Raw genomic sequence first — 18,194 nt, 5'->3', positions numbered from 1 at the left:
CCATGTTGAGAAGTCATAATAAAAGATTATGATTGGTGAAGCAAACATAATTATTTTCAGTGCATAAACTTGTATCTGCCAGTTAAAAACATTGTAGTAGCCTTGAAAGCTTTTTCATTTAAAAATTCTTGACAAATCCAAAAATAATGTCATGATAAAGGATGAACGTTAGTGACAGTTTTTAAATATTGCATTTATTCACTTAAAATGTTTATCCAACGACAAGATTTTCATGAACATGCATTTTCTGAACAATAAGAAATATGAAAGTCCAATGGCTGGCATTACTGAGGGATTTACCAGAAGATCAATCAAAAAAGAAATTTATGATGGACATCGCAAAAATATGAATCAAAGACAGCTGAGAGGCATGACAGCAGGCAGAAATTAAGCTATTTTGCCTTCTGCTGTTTTTTTTGGTAGCCAGCACTATGTGTGTGTGTGTGTGTGTATGTGTGTGTGTGTGTGTGTGTGTGTGTGTGTGTGTGTGTGTGTGTGTGTGTGTGTGTGTGTGTGTGTTGCTCCATTGCATTGCCTATTTTTTTCAAAATAAGTTCACACATTTTGTTGACTAGTCACTGGAAAACAAACTTGACGTTATATAAATGAATGAGCACTCATGAGATATGGGTTTACTATCAAAATTTAGATCGGCACTTATGCAAAGCTGGGAATGTGAAAAGGCTGCTTTCAGGTTTCTGTAATGTTGTATCTTTTGGCTTTTCCAGGTTAGGGGTCGCCGCAGTGGAACTCCGATCTGCTAATGATTGGCAGCAGATTTTTATGTACCGAGTTGCCAGCCCTGACGTACAACCTTCAACGAAGGTACGTCCATTCACGCATGTCTCCACACAGAAGATGCTTTAGCTGAGAATCGAACAGGACAATGTCTTACTGTGAGGCGACAACGCTACCGCAGCACCACCACGTGATCTGGAAAATGTTCAAATCCACATTAACGAATGGTAGTATGTATTCCCTAATGTGGAATCGACATTCTGATAACAGACTGCACTACAGTGGGCTTCAGGAAATGTACCCTTTTCTCACTGTAGTGCGATCTCTGAGTTGGAATATATAATATGCAGGGGTGTGGGGGCAAAGGGGGGCTTGACCCCTGAAAAAATGTTACCAGTAACATGGACTTTCAAGATTGGAATGTTTGGTGTTCAAATATTGATTCCCTGTTACCATTTCTGAGATTTTGGTAATCCATTATTATCAATTTCAACAAACTGGTTCGATCAAAAGGTGGAAAGTTAGTTTGATTTTCCACATTTTGATAGTAAACCTGGGGTATGGTGTTACTTGCGATTCCCATACCATGATCTAGACAAATGGATATGATGGATATGGTCTTTTCTATATCAATACTTGAATATTCAATGATCATCTTAGCAAAAAAATAGAGAGTTCACCCTTCAATTAAACAAAACAAGATTGTACTCAGGCGCAACACACTAAGTCCATAGAGTACTATACAGCCACTTACTGAAACACCCAAAATGTTCCCAAAAGTATATATAACACTAGGGAAAGTACCATACACCCTAAAACCTAAAGAATCAACTCCAGAATACCTTAGGGCAAGTACTAATCAGAACATGGAGTCACAGAAACATCTGATTCTTACTTCATCCACCACTCACACCATTCCCATAACTATATCTCTCATCTCAAGTATTTTGGGTAAAACCAAAAAATAGTGAAAGAAGTAAACCAAAAAATCAGGGACATTTTTTTGAATAATAGTTTAATTCACTTAAAATGTTAATAAAGCAGGTTTAACATCAGCATGCATTTTCTGAACAACAGGAAGTATGAACTCTAATGAATGGAATTACTGAATGACCGATGGACTGAAATCCTCGATGATTAACCAGAAAAGTAAAAATTTTGAGGAACAAAGAAAAAAATAAAGACAAATCATTGACATTTGCCAAAATCAGGGATAGTTGCGAGATATGTGTAACACCATCAGATATATTAAACATATAGTCACCACCTATTATACACTGTCAGACAAAAACTACAACTGCACACTTTTGATGAAATATTAATACATATGGAACTGTAAGCACAATGCTTGTTCTGACTACCCATACATGCACACACTGCAACCTTTCAAACACTGACTCTAAACACAGAGACCTCATATTTTCAATCACTCACATAAACTAACAACCCCCTACTATGCACAGTACTCTTTTGGACTACTCCCTCCAAACTCTACCTGCACAATACTTACCAGAAAAGTCCCACTCCACATGTAGGACAAACTTTCTGGTTAACTCCTACCCACACACATATATATTATAGCAGAAGTGTCAGAAATTTTGTTACATAATAACAAGTACTTACTCTCTAACAAAGAAACAAACCTTTAACAGTGATGCCCTGCGCATACACACCTTCTAGATACACATATATATATAAACATATATATGTATCTATATATATCTGTATCTGTCTTTCTATATATATCTTAAAAAAATTGGGGAGGGATTCAAACTTTATGGCTTTGGCAAAGCAAGTTCTTGCAAAGCCAGAGCCATAACCCTCTAGACTAACTGAGGAGGGATGCACTGCAGTGTATTTTCACACTGTGAGAGGTATGAAACTCTAATGTCTGGCATTATTCACTGACTGTAGTTGTATATCAGTTATGAGGTACAGGCATGTGTAAGAGGTAACATCAGGAGTATTGCTTAAAATCAGGGAAGTTTCAAACTATTACTCAGACTCGTTTACAAAGTTAATAGATCAACAGGTGTAGCATCGTGATGCACTTTACAATCAGTAAGAAGAATGAAGCTCTAATGAGTTTGTAGGTTCATTAGGTATATACTAGGCTAATGACCACCAGGGCCTTTATAAGCTTAGCCACACAATCCAAAGCAGTTTCGTCCCCTGATAATCCCAGGTAAATTGTGTCTCTTAATGGGGGGGGTATGTTTATTAGGATGGTATGCTAGTTAGAAGATTGTTAAAAAGTTGTGTCGGGGGCTGTGTTAGGTAATGTTTACTGTTGGCCTTAGTCTATAAGAAACATGGGGGCCAGCCCAGGGATGAATTTATGATTACCCAGCCAGTGTTAGTTAGGGAATATTAATCATCGGTCTCTGTCTATAAGAGACATAGAGACTGGCTTCAGGATAAACTTGTGTTTTCCCAGACAGTGGTCAAGGTTGCATTTAAATGGGGTTAGGTGAGCTGCCTCTTGTGGGAGATGGTCTCACTAATCCTTACTTCTTGGGTCCCATCTGTGAACCATCTAATCCAATGAGTTGTGTAGGGATTTATGCCTAGTTATTTTCCTTTCATCCATTGCTTTGATTACCTTCTTAACAAAGTTTACCAGGTTAAGTAGGCATCACCTTCCTTGACAAAAACAAACTGGAATAGGTCCAGTGTTTGTAGATTGTCAATGTCTTTGTTGTTCATTTCCATCCTAATTCATTCCATAGATTTGCATATAAAACAAGTCAGACTAAGGGATCTGTAGTTTCCAGGGTAGGTTGATGGTCCATCCTTGTGAAGGGGGATAACTGGTGCCATTCTCCATTCACTTGGTACTTAGTCTGTTTTGAGGCTATAATTGAAAAGTGATTCAAGTGGTCCTGATAGGTCATGTATCAGGCTATTTTGGAGGCATCCCGGGATATTGCTGTGCCCCATTGTGGCTGTGTCTTTAGCCTTAGTGAGTGCCACTATGAAATGCTCCCTCCTGTTGAGGGGTTTATGCTGGTAGGATTTCTACAGAGGATAGCAGGGGAGGAGGATGGGGATGAAGTTTGAGCTGAATTTGTCAGCCAGCAGATTCATTATGTCATTCTGCTCAGTGAAGGTGGTACCTAACATTTGTGCTCATTTCAGTGAAGGTGGTACCACATGCTACCAGTTCAGCACACTGTTGCATGTTACCTTTGAGGCTTCAGGTGTGGAAGGCCTTGTCTTTAGCCTGAGAAGCTATGCTGACCTCATAATTAGCCTTGTTGGATTTAATTACTCCTCTCAGTTTCCTGTTAGTTTTGTTAGTGAGCTCTGAGGTAACGTATGGCAATACTGACAGAGACAAAAATAAGACGATACATCAGGGGTCTGCTGTCAACTCAGGGATAGGTAAGAGGACTATCAGTTTTATGTGCTTGTGAGAGTGTCTGTGCATATGTGTGTGTGTGTGTGTGTGTGTGTGTGTGTGTGTGTGTGTGTGTGTGTGTGTGTGTGTGTGTGTGTGTGTGTGTGTGTGTGTGTGTGTGTGTGTGTGTGTGTGTGTGTGTGTGTGTGTGTGTGTGTGTGTGTGTGTCTGTGTGTGCATGCATGTACGTGTGTGTGTGTATGTGTGTGTGCATGTGTGTACATTTGTCTATGTGTGTGTGTGTATGTCTGTGTGTATGTGTGCATGTGTGTACGTGTGTGTGTGTGTGTGTGTGTGTGTGTGTGTGTGTGTGTGTGTGTGTGTGAGTGCATGCATGCACATGCACGAGTGTGTGTGTGTGTGTGTGTGTGTGTGTGTGTGTGTGTGTATAAGTGTGTACACGTGTATGTTTACATGTGTGTGCAAGATTGCATGAGAGGAGTGCCTGCACCAAAAGATCCATGATCAGTCAGTGGTGACTACTTCAGGAAAGTACTGATCGGTACTTACAGTAATTATGGACAATTCAGAGAATGTTAATTAGCCAGTAATAAGGTATTTCCTTATTGCAGCTAACACATCTCAGAATCATATTTTCCATGATCATGGACAACAGTCCCTTTTGTGCCTATCTCTTACCGCCAGTGGCGGGGTTGTTTCTTAATCCACTGGATTAAGTAAATATGTTTCAGTGAAGAACAGCAGACACGACTATAGTACAGCTATTACTTAACAGATATACACGAGTTGCTTAGATTCTACAGTACAAGTTGGCAATGTTGCCAGGTGTTAGGTAAGCTGGCCACACAAGCAATATACAGACTATAATAATGAAAGCAAATTTATAAAGGTGCACAGTATTCTGAAATAACTCAATAAAAGCTAGTCCCATGACATTCTGTTATAAAATCAGCCTCTAAACCAAAATACTTTGCTAAATATGTTATTTGATGATGTCAGCAAAACATTTGATGCCAATGTGGATGAACCAGAGGTCATGGTGCTTGTCTATGGCAGTGGTAAAATACATATGAAATTAAAAACACAAATTAAACTATCTTGTTTATATAATAAATAAAATAAAAATGAAAGCATGACCTAATGGCTATTGGTTGTTGCTAGTGTAGAGTTATCAGTGGGTTTGTTTCTTTGACAAAGCTAACAAATTATAATTACTCCCAGCTAAATGCCATTCAGCTGGCAGCGCATTTGTTATTACTGTTTCCTTTAAAAAGCATTTCAGTTCTTAATCAAAATTATAGTCATATACTTTTATACTCTCTTGCTCTCATCATTGTGAAGACCTTGTGTGGGAAAAAGTAGCATGACCGGGCCTCAGGTTTTTACTGTAATTATTTTTATATAACTGAATGCTGTAATAGAGAACTACTTAAAACTAATGGAAACTTTGCATAATAAAACTGCTATACAGATGCATGCTACTGAAATCCCGCATACATTTTATATGAGCTAATGGTCAATATCTTAACAAAGATTTGTATTAGTCAAACATTCATGATATCATACTGAAATAGCCCAAATTCATTTTTCATGACAGTAAATAAGCGAGTCTTTCTGCCTGGGTGAGCTAAAATGATACCACATTTTCAGGCAATATTTACATGGATTTAGGTAGCTCATAAACTGCATACAAAGCTGGTGTTAACATTCTGAGGACCCATGTAAACTTCCAGTCTAAGTATCACCCCATTGCTGCCACTCCATTTAAGCAACTTTTTAGCTCTTGCCAGTAAACACATACTGAACTGTAGTTACAATGCTGTTATAACATACCTGTGTACCACACCATGATGACCCTTCCCACAGTGACACTTTCACAGTAACTGGTATTTAGTTGCAGTAATGTTACATTGCAATAGCCCTATGTACTAGAACGACCTTAGGTAAAATGACATCCTAGGTGAAGGGCTCCATCTTGCCACCCTACCATCCTATCCCTCAGCACACATTTTCCCAGTCTCCTCCCATCCTAGGCTTTCCACACCATCAAGATTATTTTTTGTTCCCTTTTTCACATTTTGTCTTACTCTTCAGCTTTTTCCTGCATCCAATAAAACACACTATACCTGATTAAGAATTCACTAAAATAACTGTGAAGGGAATAACTGAATTAAGATAAGGATCCAGGCACTGTTAGGCCCCTAGTAGCCATAGTGTTATATATGCTCTGAGGTGAATTGTATAGCTTTTTTAACAACATTTTCAGTCAGTGAAGTCTAGAACACAAATTATGACTAAGGAAAAGAAATTCATCATTTTTTCTTCCACTTTATTTTCTTGTATCCTTTCAATACATCCTAAGTAGCCAAGACCACTACAATAACTGTGTATGAAATAACTGAATTAAGCAGGTGGTCTGGAGGAATGTCTGGAGTCTGCTAGCTGCTTGAAAACCATGAAGTTATACCTTTTCTGAGGGGCATTTTAGAACAGAAGAGAGTGAGGTTTTGTGCTAGGCAATATTGTGTGTGTCCCCAGATAAAACTTGCATTATTTTAAAAAACACACACACATACACACTCTCTTTCTCTCTCTATCACACACACACACACGCACACACGCACACACACACACACACACACACACACACACACACACACACACACACACACACACACACACACACACACACACACACACACACACACACACACACGCATACACACACATAAGCAGAAGCCCTAGCAATACTAGTGTTAAACAAATTCTGGCAGTACAATACATTGTGTAACTTTACCTCTGCTATGTCAAATCTACTTCTATGCCCCACCAACATGCTGTAGGTGAATTGCTGTTATCAAACAACAACAGCAGGTGTAAGCAGGTGTAAGTTATTTTTATTCACAGTGTTTGTATTCATCAATTACTGCCCAAAGAAAAAAGTGAGAGAGAAATCAGAAAAGCAGCCTTAGCCGAGTTGCACCCTTCGCAGCCACATAGGTTGCCTATGCCTATGGCTGGCCAGGTCTGTATACCACAAGGTAGTCAGATCCCACAGAGGATCATTATCACACACACTGTCATTTAACTGACGTGTTGTTATACTATGAGAAGCCTGTGTGCCAAAGCATTGCAGCTGGTAGCCACTCCCACAGTGGGTCATTCACAGAGACACACTGACTGGCTTGCTGTAACATTGTTGTTACAACAAGCTTCTGAACCACATCCAAGTAACCAGTACCACAGAAAACCACTCACGCACAGTCAGACAAAGACAACCTTCTGTCTGCAAACTGACAAAATATGTCAAGCTTAAATTTAAAAAGTATGCAGCACTTGCTAATAGCGTCCTCTAAAAATCTCACAACATGGTTAACAACTGTTATTGTCATACCTAGAAAAAGTTCTTTTCAATTACTTAATATGATTCAGTATTGTCTCCCCTGAATATTTGTTAAAAAATAAATGTGTGACAGACAGTTTCAATTTGTAATAGTACGGAACATACACCTCGCTCAGTTGTCGCTGATTTTACCTCAAATTGTTTCCCTGCCCCTCATAATTTTTTTGTTTTTCTAGTAAATTATTGATTATTACAGTTGTCCAGTAATACCAGACATTATAGTTTCGTATTTCATATTGCCCACAAATGCATGCTGATGCAAACCTGTTCTATTCGCTATACAGGTTTAACAATAAAATAAATAAATAAATAAAATAAACAGAAAGGGAAATCAACAAAATACTGCAATAAATCAAGTCCTTGTTTTCTGTGAAGCAGACCTGAAAAATTGTGGCTTTACAATTATGTCAACTCCATTCTTTGCAGTTGCCTGTTAGAAGCAAAAATATAAAAATAAAAGAGGGGTTGGGAATTAGAGAAAAATGCAATTGCCTGCCTTAACTCTGTCATACACAATGTTTTTGTCAGAGCTAAGCTACAGTTGCAGGTTTTTTAATTACCAATCAACCAGTTTTGCTTTAAGTTGGAATTTAGTAACATTATTGCAATCATACAAGTGTGGAATACTGCATATAAGCACAAGCAAGAACAAAGGAAATACCTTAAAGCCAGATTCTAGTTGAACTAGTAGCTGAATTAATGAGGCAGCTGATTCTGATGTTGCTATAATAATATTCAGGAGGATAACTAGAGTGCTATTTAAAAGAATCTGGATTCAAGCCTCACTAAAAGATACTTTGTCACTTGGCGTTACAGTGGGACACCGAGGCTGAGCTTCACCATCACAGTAGTATATTCCTCATTCACAGTCCTGCTCCCATTATAACCAGGTGTGGACACAGCTGTGCTGTCTGGTATGCACCAGTAACATGACAGCTGCACCTGTCTTCCACCTCTGCATGCAGCTCCCATCCTTTCCATCTAAGAGAGGCAAGTTCTTAGGGGGCACAGTCGTCAGATTTGATTGGTCAGTACTACGATATTCATTTAAGTAATAGCATTTCTGAATACTGGTATGGAAATGAGTTCCATTGCAGTCAGGACTAAAGTGCATTTTGTGTTTGACCTCTAAGTTGTATCAAGCAGTTTGCTGTATTTTATGATTGAAAACCTGCCTTTTTTTTTTCTCAAGTGAGAAAGGAGGAGTACCAGACATGAGAACAGACCATTTTTCTCTCCTCAGTTTAGTTTGGAAAGTGGCACTGCAAGTCAGATTAGATGGGTATGGTGGTGATAGTTACATGTATGACTCATAGTAAATATTCTAGTTATAGTAAGTCTACAAGCCAATAGCAAGTTATCCGGTTTCACAAAAGCAATTACAGGTGGCTTCCTTTATAAGATTTTCCTTCATTTTAATCTTGAAACCATCTAGTGTTCTTTATTTATTTTATTTTATTTTATTTTACATTTGTTGACTGGGTTTGTCTGGCTGAGCTAGTGGCTCATTTTCAGCAGAGACCCGAGGAGAAAAGCTCCACAGTGAGATAAAATTATACAACAGATACAAAAACTTAAAAATACATTTCAGTTAAATACACATAAAAAATAATTATACATTCAGGAGTACACAAAATGTTTCAAAAACATTTATACAATATTTGAAATGGTAGAGAGGTGATGTAGAGAAACCAAAAAGCACTTTTGTGAGGCAAAACATTTTGAAAAGGAAATGCACATCTAGGATGGACTCAGTTAAGTGACCTAATTTCTATGGGTAGTTTGTTCCAGGATGTGGAAGGGTTGTAATTATAGAGTATATGACCTGTTTTGGTGTTAGGTTTATAAATCTGTAGCAGGTCTTCGTCGGAGCTGCAAAGTGGTTTAGCAGAAGAGTATTTGGATATAATTGAAGTAAGGCTAGGACAGAAGGAAAATATAGGATGGAATGGATAAGTTGTTGTTGATGAAGTTTGAGGAGGTGGGGAAATTCTAGCCAGTCTAGTTGCTTAAGAGATATGCAGGGATGAGACTTACAGGTTTGATTTGCAGAAAATCTGGTCAGCTTATTATGGGCAGTTTGGTGAGGAGTGTGGAGTTCAGATTTGTGAATAACTGACAGCTGTATAATAGAGTAGAAAGAAGAAATGCACGAGAGAGAGAGAGAGAGAGTTATTTTGGCCCTGTTGGTTAAGAATTTCTTGTTGCGGTAAAGGTGTCCAAGTTTCTGATGAGTCTTTTTAATACAGTTTGAGACATGTGCATCAAATTTAAGCTGATCATCTATTATGTCTCCTAACAGTTTTGTGCTAGTTTCTGCAGTGATGATTGTTTTATTGCTAGATTGTATAGTTAACAAACTGGGTACTAGGAACAAACTAGGTTCAAAAAAGAATCCAACGTGTCACAGAAGACTAAAACACAAGCAATTTATTAAAGTAAACGTAAAGCGCTTTTCGTCGCTCAATGTTTGAGCAACTTCTTCAGACGTTTCAGATTACGTCTGAAGAAGTTGCTCAAACATTGAGCGACGAAAAGCGCTTTACGTTTACTTTAATAAATTGCTTGTGTTTTAGTCTTCTGTGACACGTTGGATTCTTTTTTGAAGATTGTATAGTTAAAGTAGATTTGAGATTAGAGAGGTTCTTAGGGAGAAAGAGTAAGAGCTTAATTTTCTTTGGGTTTAGAATTAATTTGTTGTCACTGAGCCATGTCTCAATGATATTAAATAATGCTTGTGTAGTAGAGTGGAGGCCTGATGGATTGTCTGTGATGGTGATGACAGTAGAGTCATCAGCGTATTGTACAAGTGAAGACAATGTATTTCACTCAGAAGATGATTCTGTGTTGCTGGGCCAAGTATAGTGAAGGCCCTTTTCCTGTGGTAGTACCAAAATATGGTCACAGCAAGTAAAGGTGTTATTCTGGTTTCCTATCAGTGCATATGAAGGGTCTGTTACGTGTAAGTTTGCTTTTAGATGGGGTATTGACCACTGTGATAATTTTGAATGACTGAGGGTTGAGTAGCATTATCGCTCGGTTAATAACTGGTAGCCAATGAAATCTACTTTTAAGAGATCTCAGTGGTGGGTGTGCTTGTCAGCTGGGAGTATAGAATGGCAGATTTTGATTTTCAGCACTTGTAGTTTTTGTGTGTCAGTATTGGACTGAAGAATTAATAGAGGTGAGCTGTATTCAGTTTTGTGTATGAGGACATTTCTAGCAATAAAATGCCTTGCACTTGGGGATAACAGGAGACAGATTTTGAAGCAAAATTTCATTTGTTGGGGTGTTTTTCCTAGACTTATATAAAGTGAATCTGTTTTTCCCTCATATAAATGGCATGTATGTGATTTGGTCAAACTGCCTTTCTCATATTAACAGCATGTATTGGTAAAGCTACTATCTGTCATACCGACAGTGTGATATTTTTAGGAATATCATATAAAATACAAAGCCTGCAAATGCAGGAGGAAATAAAAATGTGCTGGCATGACATACTGTAAAACAGAAAATATTGTTTTTCCTTCATAATAACAGAGGTTTGGCAAGCATAATAACAGTGTGATATATTTTTTTAATAGCATGTCATGCATTGGCTTAACAGAATATGCATGTCTGGAACAAAAAAATATATTACTACTTCTGAATGTTTTGTAACAAATGACATTAACAATAGAGGCTTCTTGAGATATCCTAAACTGTTGAATGCACACAGATATTCAAACTAAAGGGAAATGGCTAACACAACAGAAAAAGTTACAACTATCCTATCAATGAAAGAACATGTCTGCATGCTGAGAACTGGCTTTCTCTGGATGAGCATGGCTAACACATCAGAAAAAGTTACAGACTATCCTGTCAATAAAAGAATATTTATGAAAGAACATTTTGGCTTGCTGAAGAAACTATTTCTGGATTGAGATGATAATAAAGACAAAGAAGGCTTCAGTACAGGAAAAATGTTTTCATCAAGGACAAAGTTTTTGAAACTATAAAAAAAAGACTTTTGAGGTAGACGTTGTTGTTATTTGAGTCAGCTGAAGAAATGCAGTATTTCTGTCCATATTATATCTGTGTTATAAAGGAAATGTTATAATCTCACCATAGTGCTTGGTCGGCTGGTTTTAGTAAATCTGTTATACAACTATACAGTTGTACAATCTGTCTGCATACATGCTGTTAATTCAGTTTAACAGTTTTGTTGATTCTATTGCCTATATGCATTAAGAATGTAATTGAATGGTCAAGGAGGATTCCCATATATTTTAGCTGTGGAACATTAGGTTTAGATTATTTGAGCTATCTCTTTCTACAATAGGAGACACATTAACCAGCATTTGCCAAGTAGGAAATTGCATAATGCTAGATTTTTTGAGATTGGTTTTTAACCTGTTGTTAGTTAGCCAGCTACAGAGATTAGTGAAATTGTACTGTAATACATGTTGAAGCACAGAAAGGTTTCTATTCACAAATAAAACTAGTAGATCATCTGCATGAATTCCATGATCTCTGAATTGTTTATATTTCTTTAAGTTTCCCTAAACCACAAGTATGAGATATTAAACAAGCTAATGTAAAATTTATATCAGTCCCCACATGTTTTCTGTCTCTAAAATGCTAAAGTCATGCAAGCAGAAAAAAAAACACCTTTGAGGGTGGCCAGGCAGCTGCCCTGATCATAGCTGACCTGGCTTTGAAAATCAACAGCTTGACTGGATTAATCATCAGAGTCCTTGAAAAAACATCCATAATAAGAGATGAAGTGGCTATTCATCAGGAAAAAGTAATGAACTGTGTTTCCCACATCACTAATATGGAAACAGTGTCTGATACCCAAATACAGTTATGTGTGGAGGAGATATGAAATCATCCAGGCAGCTTCACTGGATTAACACAAAGCTCAAGGAAATGGAGAACAGACAGTGGTGAAATAACCTGAGATATGTTGGTCTGCTTATGCAAATAAAATCAGGTAATCAGTATCCTTTCCGGAGGGGTACCTAGAACGAGTGATGTACCTGAGCCCTGCATTCTTCTTTGTAAAAGAAAGTGCTCATAAATGTATTGGAGAACCACCAAGACAGCTTTTTTTCATAATGCGGAATGTGGATAGTGATACACTTCTAAATACAGTTAAAGAAATAAGTCCATTTGTGATTTGTAGCCATCATATAAAAACATGCCGGGACTTTGTCCCAGCTATGGTAAAGACACACAGGTTATTTGTCATGGTCACAACAGAAATGGTATATGAACTTCCTTAAAATAGCCACAGAACTGTTCATAAAAGTCCAGACAAGATGCACTTATTTATTACCCCTGAAGAAGCATTATTGTTTCTGTGAGTGCTGATCAAGTCTATCCATGGTAATGTTTTGGGAAAGATGTAAATAATGCTGCACATCCCACTTCCACAGAGGACCTACCGAGAGACTGGTCCAGGAAAGTCTGCTGCCATGCAGCCAACTGACCAACCATTGATTCCAGAAAAGGATAAAGGTCAATTAAATGAAGCCAGCAGTCCTGATGATACAGCAAGAAAAGTGTTATGCTGCCAGCATTTTTTTACAGCAACTTGAATATACATGATATATTTGACCAATTTTGGAGACAGAAGACATGCAAAATGATTTTGCTATTGCAGAAGACATTCAGTAGACTAATATTTACCAGGGTCTCAAAAGTAGGCTTCAAACCCAGACAGGAAGGACAGAGAAATAAAATGTTTGGAGAATGAGGGGACTTAAAATATGAATCTATACCCAAAAGACTTTTATGAAAGTAGACGTGGTACACATAGGGAGGGTGACATGTTCTATGCGCATCAGTTAATGGTTAGAATTTTTTTGTCTTGCAGGAAATGAAATTCGTGAGCAAGTTCTGACACATTCTGATTACTTAAATGGCTCAGAGGTTGCTAGGCAACACTCAGCATGTACACTGATCTTGTTTATGGGGTTTTTGTAAGCACTGTTTAAATGTGACATGGTGAGTGATGAGTTGAAGTTTTGTAAAAGAGCTTTAATTCCCCAAAGAAAAGGAAACGCTTTAAACAGTGGTCAAATAAATGAAATGCTGATGTTGTATATTTACAGGCATGCAAAGTCTTCAATAAATGTAATAACTTTATTAGGCATTTCTTTTTGGGCATTTGTGGTCTGAAGAGTACAGCCAAAGCAGGAGTGGCTATCATAGTTAAAATACATTTTGGGATGGACTCGACTGGGGCAGCATTTGGTTATATGTTCTAGTTCTACTCTATGTACTTGCTGCTTTAACTAAATGTCATAACCATTTGCATTACTGCGTTTCCCTTATTGGAAACACAATCCATATGTGCATATCATTAGTATTACCTCTACTGTAAATCATGCAAGTCATAGTATGAAGCTTGGGTTTATCTGTTGCATGTTAAACCAACTACAAAGTTTCATTTGTCTCATGTATATGATTTGGCAATGTTGTTGTAATTCAGTATGTGTTGTTGTCTTGTGACCCAGATCATGGCTGAAATTAGTCTTTACATGAGTCCACACTCTATGCTAACAAATGAAAATAAATAAACTCATGCTGTTGAAAAAAAACTCATTTAGCTGTTTAGTTTCACACTCTAAATGAAAAACTCCTCTGCTAATAGCAAACAGTTTTATTGTTACCTTAATTTCATCCATGTACAGGTCTTTGCAACCTTTGTAAGGCAGATAAAAGCACAAAAATTATCAACACTTTCATAACGGATATTAGGCTTACTAATGCCTATTTTTATTTTATTTTATTTATTAAATATTTGATAACCAGGTAGGTGTATGGGTCCAGAGACCTTTTTAGTCACTACCCAGACACAGAAGCAATAAACATAAGTTAAACACTTCAGATAATTTGAGTATTTACATAGTTAAAACAATTTAGAAAGTTCAATATACAGTTATTATACAGTGTTTATAAAGTAGACTGTGGTTCACTTCTTACACATTTGGTTTTATCAGTCTATGTAGGTAGCAAAACATTTTGCCTACATTAAATTGTTTCTTATAGGTTTAAAATTAAATTTCCTTAGAAATAAAACTCAAATGTATGTGAGTAAAATAATTTTCAGCGAAGCCTAAAAAACAAGAACAGAAAAACAGGAGTAAAAAGATTCAAATGTCATTTTTGAGATTGTAAGCCTTTTAAAGAATGCATATGTTATTCCTAAAGCATTTACAAGAAACTTCCTTGAAGACATGCTCAGAAAAGGGGGTCTATATTAGAACATCGAAGTTTCACAACTTTGAATGTTCTAATATCGAACCCTATTCAGCGAAAGCTGAAAACATCGAACATACAGAACAGTGAATTTTTTCCTATGGAAAAAATTTGCTGTTCCAAAACACATACACACAACACAAGCACACCAAACAAACAGCAATCCACACACATACACCTAAAATCTTACACCTAACCCTACACTAAACTTTACACACACCACTAACTATCCATTTACCTTAACCCAAACCCTAAACCATGAATATCACATACTCACCTAACCCACGCCCTAACCCTAACTCACTGACCCCACCCTAACCCTCACGTCCACACAATCGCACACTTACCTGACCCGCGCCCTAACCCTAACTCACCTAACCCACCCTAACCCTCAGGAACACACAATCGCACACATACCTAACCCGAACCCTAACCCTAACTCGCCCTAACCCTCATGTCCACACAATCGCACACATACCTAACCCACACCCTAACCCTAACTAACCTAACCCACACTCAGTCGCACACTTACCTGAACCCGACCCATAACTTTCCACCACAGCGCTGAAAATACCAATGCAACAGAAATGGACAACCAAATTCTTTCCCTAGGTAAAATTCGGTTTTCTGTTGCTTTGATATTTTCAGCTTTCGCTGAATAGGGTTCGTATTAGAACATTCGAAGTTTTGAAACTTTGATGCTCTAATATAGACCCCAGAAAAAGTACTTGGTAAGAGTATCTTTATGTCTTGCTTCAATTAGTAACTTGTTCCAGAGAGCTGGGTCAGTTCAAGAGAAAGCTTTTTCACTGATGACTACAGGATGGTTCAGTAATATCAAGTTCTGGGCATTTTTGAGGTAGCAGGACCATTTGCTGATTTTCTTTTCTGAGGATGGCAATAGTCGTTCTTTTGAATTTTTTAGAGGAAGATGTATAGAAAATAAGTGGACCTTTCAGTAGACTTGAAGTCTTTGAGCACAATGACCAGAGAATAAAGACAGTACAGGAAGACAATATTCTAGTTTAGGAAGAAGTATATTTTTGACCAGTGCTTTGCAGGCAGTAGGAGATACTTTATATAATCTCCTATACCGGAAGTTTTGTGAGAGGACTTTATTAATGATATTACCACTGTGGCTTTTAAAGCTTGATGTAGAGTCAAGGGTTAGGCGAAAGTATCTGCACTTGGTGACAAAAAGAATAATGCTGTTACTGTCTGAGATAGCAAGGACTGGAAGTTAAGAGACGCACTGAGGGGAGGAAAAATCATAACATTATTTCTGTTTGTTTTGCTAATTTGGAGTTTACTTTGGTATCAGTGAAGTATAACAAGGTACTTACAGGGTCTTCGATTTGGTACAGGCGAGACTGATTGATGGAATTCTAATGAGACTCAAGGACAGTGTGGATAGAAAGTTTGACCTGTCACTATTTGGGATGTAAGTTTTGTAGTCTTCAAGGACCAATAGAAAAACACTGGACAGTGGTCACTTATGAAGTATGAAAGCATTTAAGGGTTAATGCATCAATGGGCTAATTTAAACAGAATGCTTTCCCATTTTGAAGTTGAGCCTGGCCGGCTGCTTTATAAGTTGTTCTAAGTTAAGGTGGCGCAGCACGTTGTTCAGCTGCTTGGTTTATCACCCAAGTTAAAGTCCACTAGAGTAAGTGCATTCCTGGTAGGACCATGGGGGAACATTTGCAAGATTATGTCTCAGATAGTACCATTTGAGGTAATTGGGAAGAAATAAATGTAAACAATGTTATCTTCAGTATGGTTCCATTTGTATAGGTTTCCTGACACCCATATGGGGGCTTCATCATCAACCTGGTTAGCTTTAGAAGATTCAGTGATTTGCAGGGAGACTTTGCTTGACTACAAACATGACTCAACCACCAATTCTTAGACCAGGTCTAAAGTCATACAGGATGCTATAGTTGTCTTGGATGTAAATGGAAGGACAGAAGGAGTCGTTATGCCATGCCTCAGTAAGAGCTGTTATTGTAGGGTTTTCTGTAAAGATTCATGCTTTGAAAGGCACCCGCTTGCTGTTTATAACACAGGTATTAAGCATGCAATTTGTAAAAAAACACTTTTTCTGACAATATTGTTAGATGCGGGATAGTTTGAGGGATAGTGACTGTTATAGCATTTATTGATGGTTGAAGATGGCCGGGATTGGTTTATATGTCCCCTGATTTGAGAACTTTCAACTGAAAGTAAAACAATGTAGAAGAGAGTTATTTCTTTAAGATGGCAGTAAATTTAGTTTGTTGAAGTAGATATGTTTCTATAAATAATTGTTTTTATGTTAGATAAGTAAGTAGCTTAGCATGTGGTTGGGATTGGAAAATAAATTGTATGAGAATGTTGGCTGAGCTATGCTAGAGATTGAGAAGTTAAAGCAGAGTTTGAGGGAAGGTTACCTATTTGGAGGGGACCTCTAGTGATGAGGAAGATCATAAGTGAGGCAGATAAAGCATTGGTAAGTATGTGGCAGCCAGAAAAAGTTAGAACAGTATGTTTTGTGGAACTTTAAAAGAACAGGAGTGTACTTACACCTTCGTAAAAGATCAGAATATGAGCGCAGATTAGACTATATGCTTGTTTCAGATAGTTTAATCCATATCAAACAAGAGTGTGGCATACACCTGCTCTGGACAGATAGTTTAATCCATATCATAGAAAAGTGTAGCATACACCTGCTCTAGAAACTGACCATAGAGCAGTCGGGTGTTAAACCTGCAAAAGTGTGGTGAATGTATCCCTTTATACTTTTTTTATGTGTGATTGGTAGCTGTAATTAATAGAGGTATAGCAGAGTGTCTAGGTAGCAGTCTGTCAGGAAGCTTTCCCATTAAGCCTTCATAGGAATCCTTTAAAAGGAAAATACCTTTTTTTCTCAAGAACTGAAGTACTTAGCACTCAGTGTGTAAGTATGTGGCATAAAATGTGGCACTTGCTAGCTGCAAATGTAATTTGTAGTTTGCTACAGTTTAAAAAGAAATAAGAACATTTTTTTCTTTTATAACTGAAGCACTCAGTGCTCTGGGAAAGAGGCCCTTTTTATGGGGGGGGGGGTGCCAGAATGGGGGTCAGAGTGTCAGTGGGCATCAGAATAGTAAGCTACACCTCTAGCATGTAGGACTATACAGAGCAAAAGAAAAGTTTTAACACATATTGTTTCAGATTCACCCAAGGCAGTTCTAATGAAATCAAAGTGGATTAATGAGGAACTTGCCCTGCTATCCCAAAATAGTTATTTAAACTCAGGCTGCAATACATCAAAATGAGAAAGGCATCCTCATAAGCAAGGGTGTGCATTTGCCTAAACATTCTTTATAACAGACTGCTATACTGAGGAATACAGTTTCACTAGATCAAATACATGCTGCACTAGACATATTGTACGGGACCTCCATTTTATTTCTCTTGAGAAGA

The 18,194-nt window shown here is 37.6% G+C and overlaps 1 protein-coding gene across 9 annotated transcripts in view; it reads left to right on the top strand.

Moving 5' to 3' along the window:
• ANKS1B (ankyrin repeat and sterile alpha motif domain containing 1B) overlaps positions 1 to 18,194 on the top strand; it is a 6,771,497-nt gene that overhangs the window by 2,060,303 nt on the left and 4,693,000 nt on the right. The window lies entirely within an intron of this gene.

This window comes from Protopterus annectens, chromosome 11.part0 (genome assembly GCF_019279795.1).
Source record: "Protopterus annectens isolate FY-2018-M chromosome 11.part0, PAN1.0, whole genome shotgun sequence".
NCBI classification, from domain to species: Eukaryota; Metazoa; Chordata; order Ceratodontiformes; family Protopteridae; genus Protopterus; species Protopterus annectens.
Note: the sequence above shows the minus strand (reverse complement) of the source record. Positions and strands in the feature narration are given on the sequence as shown.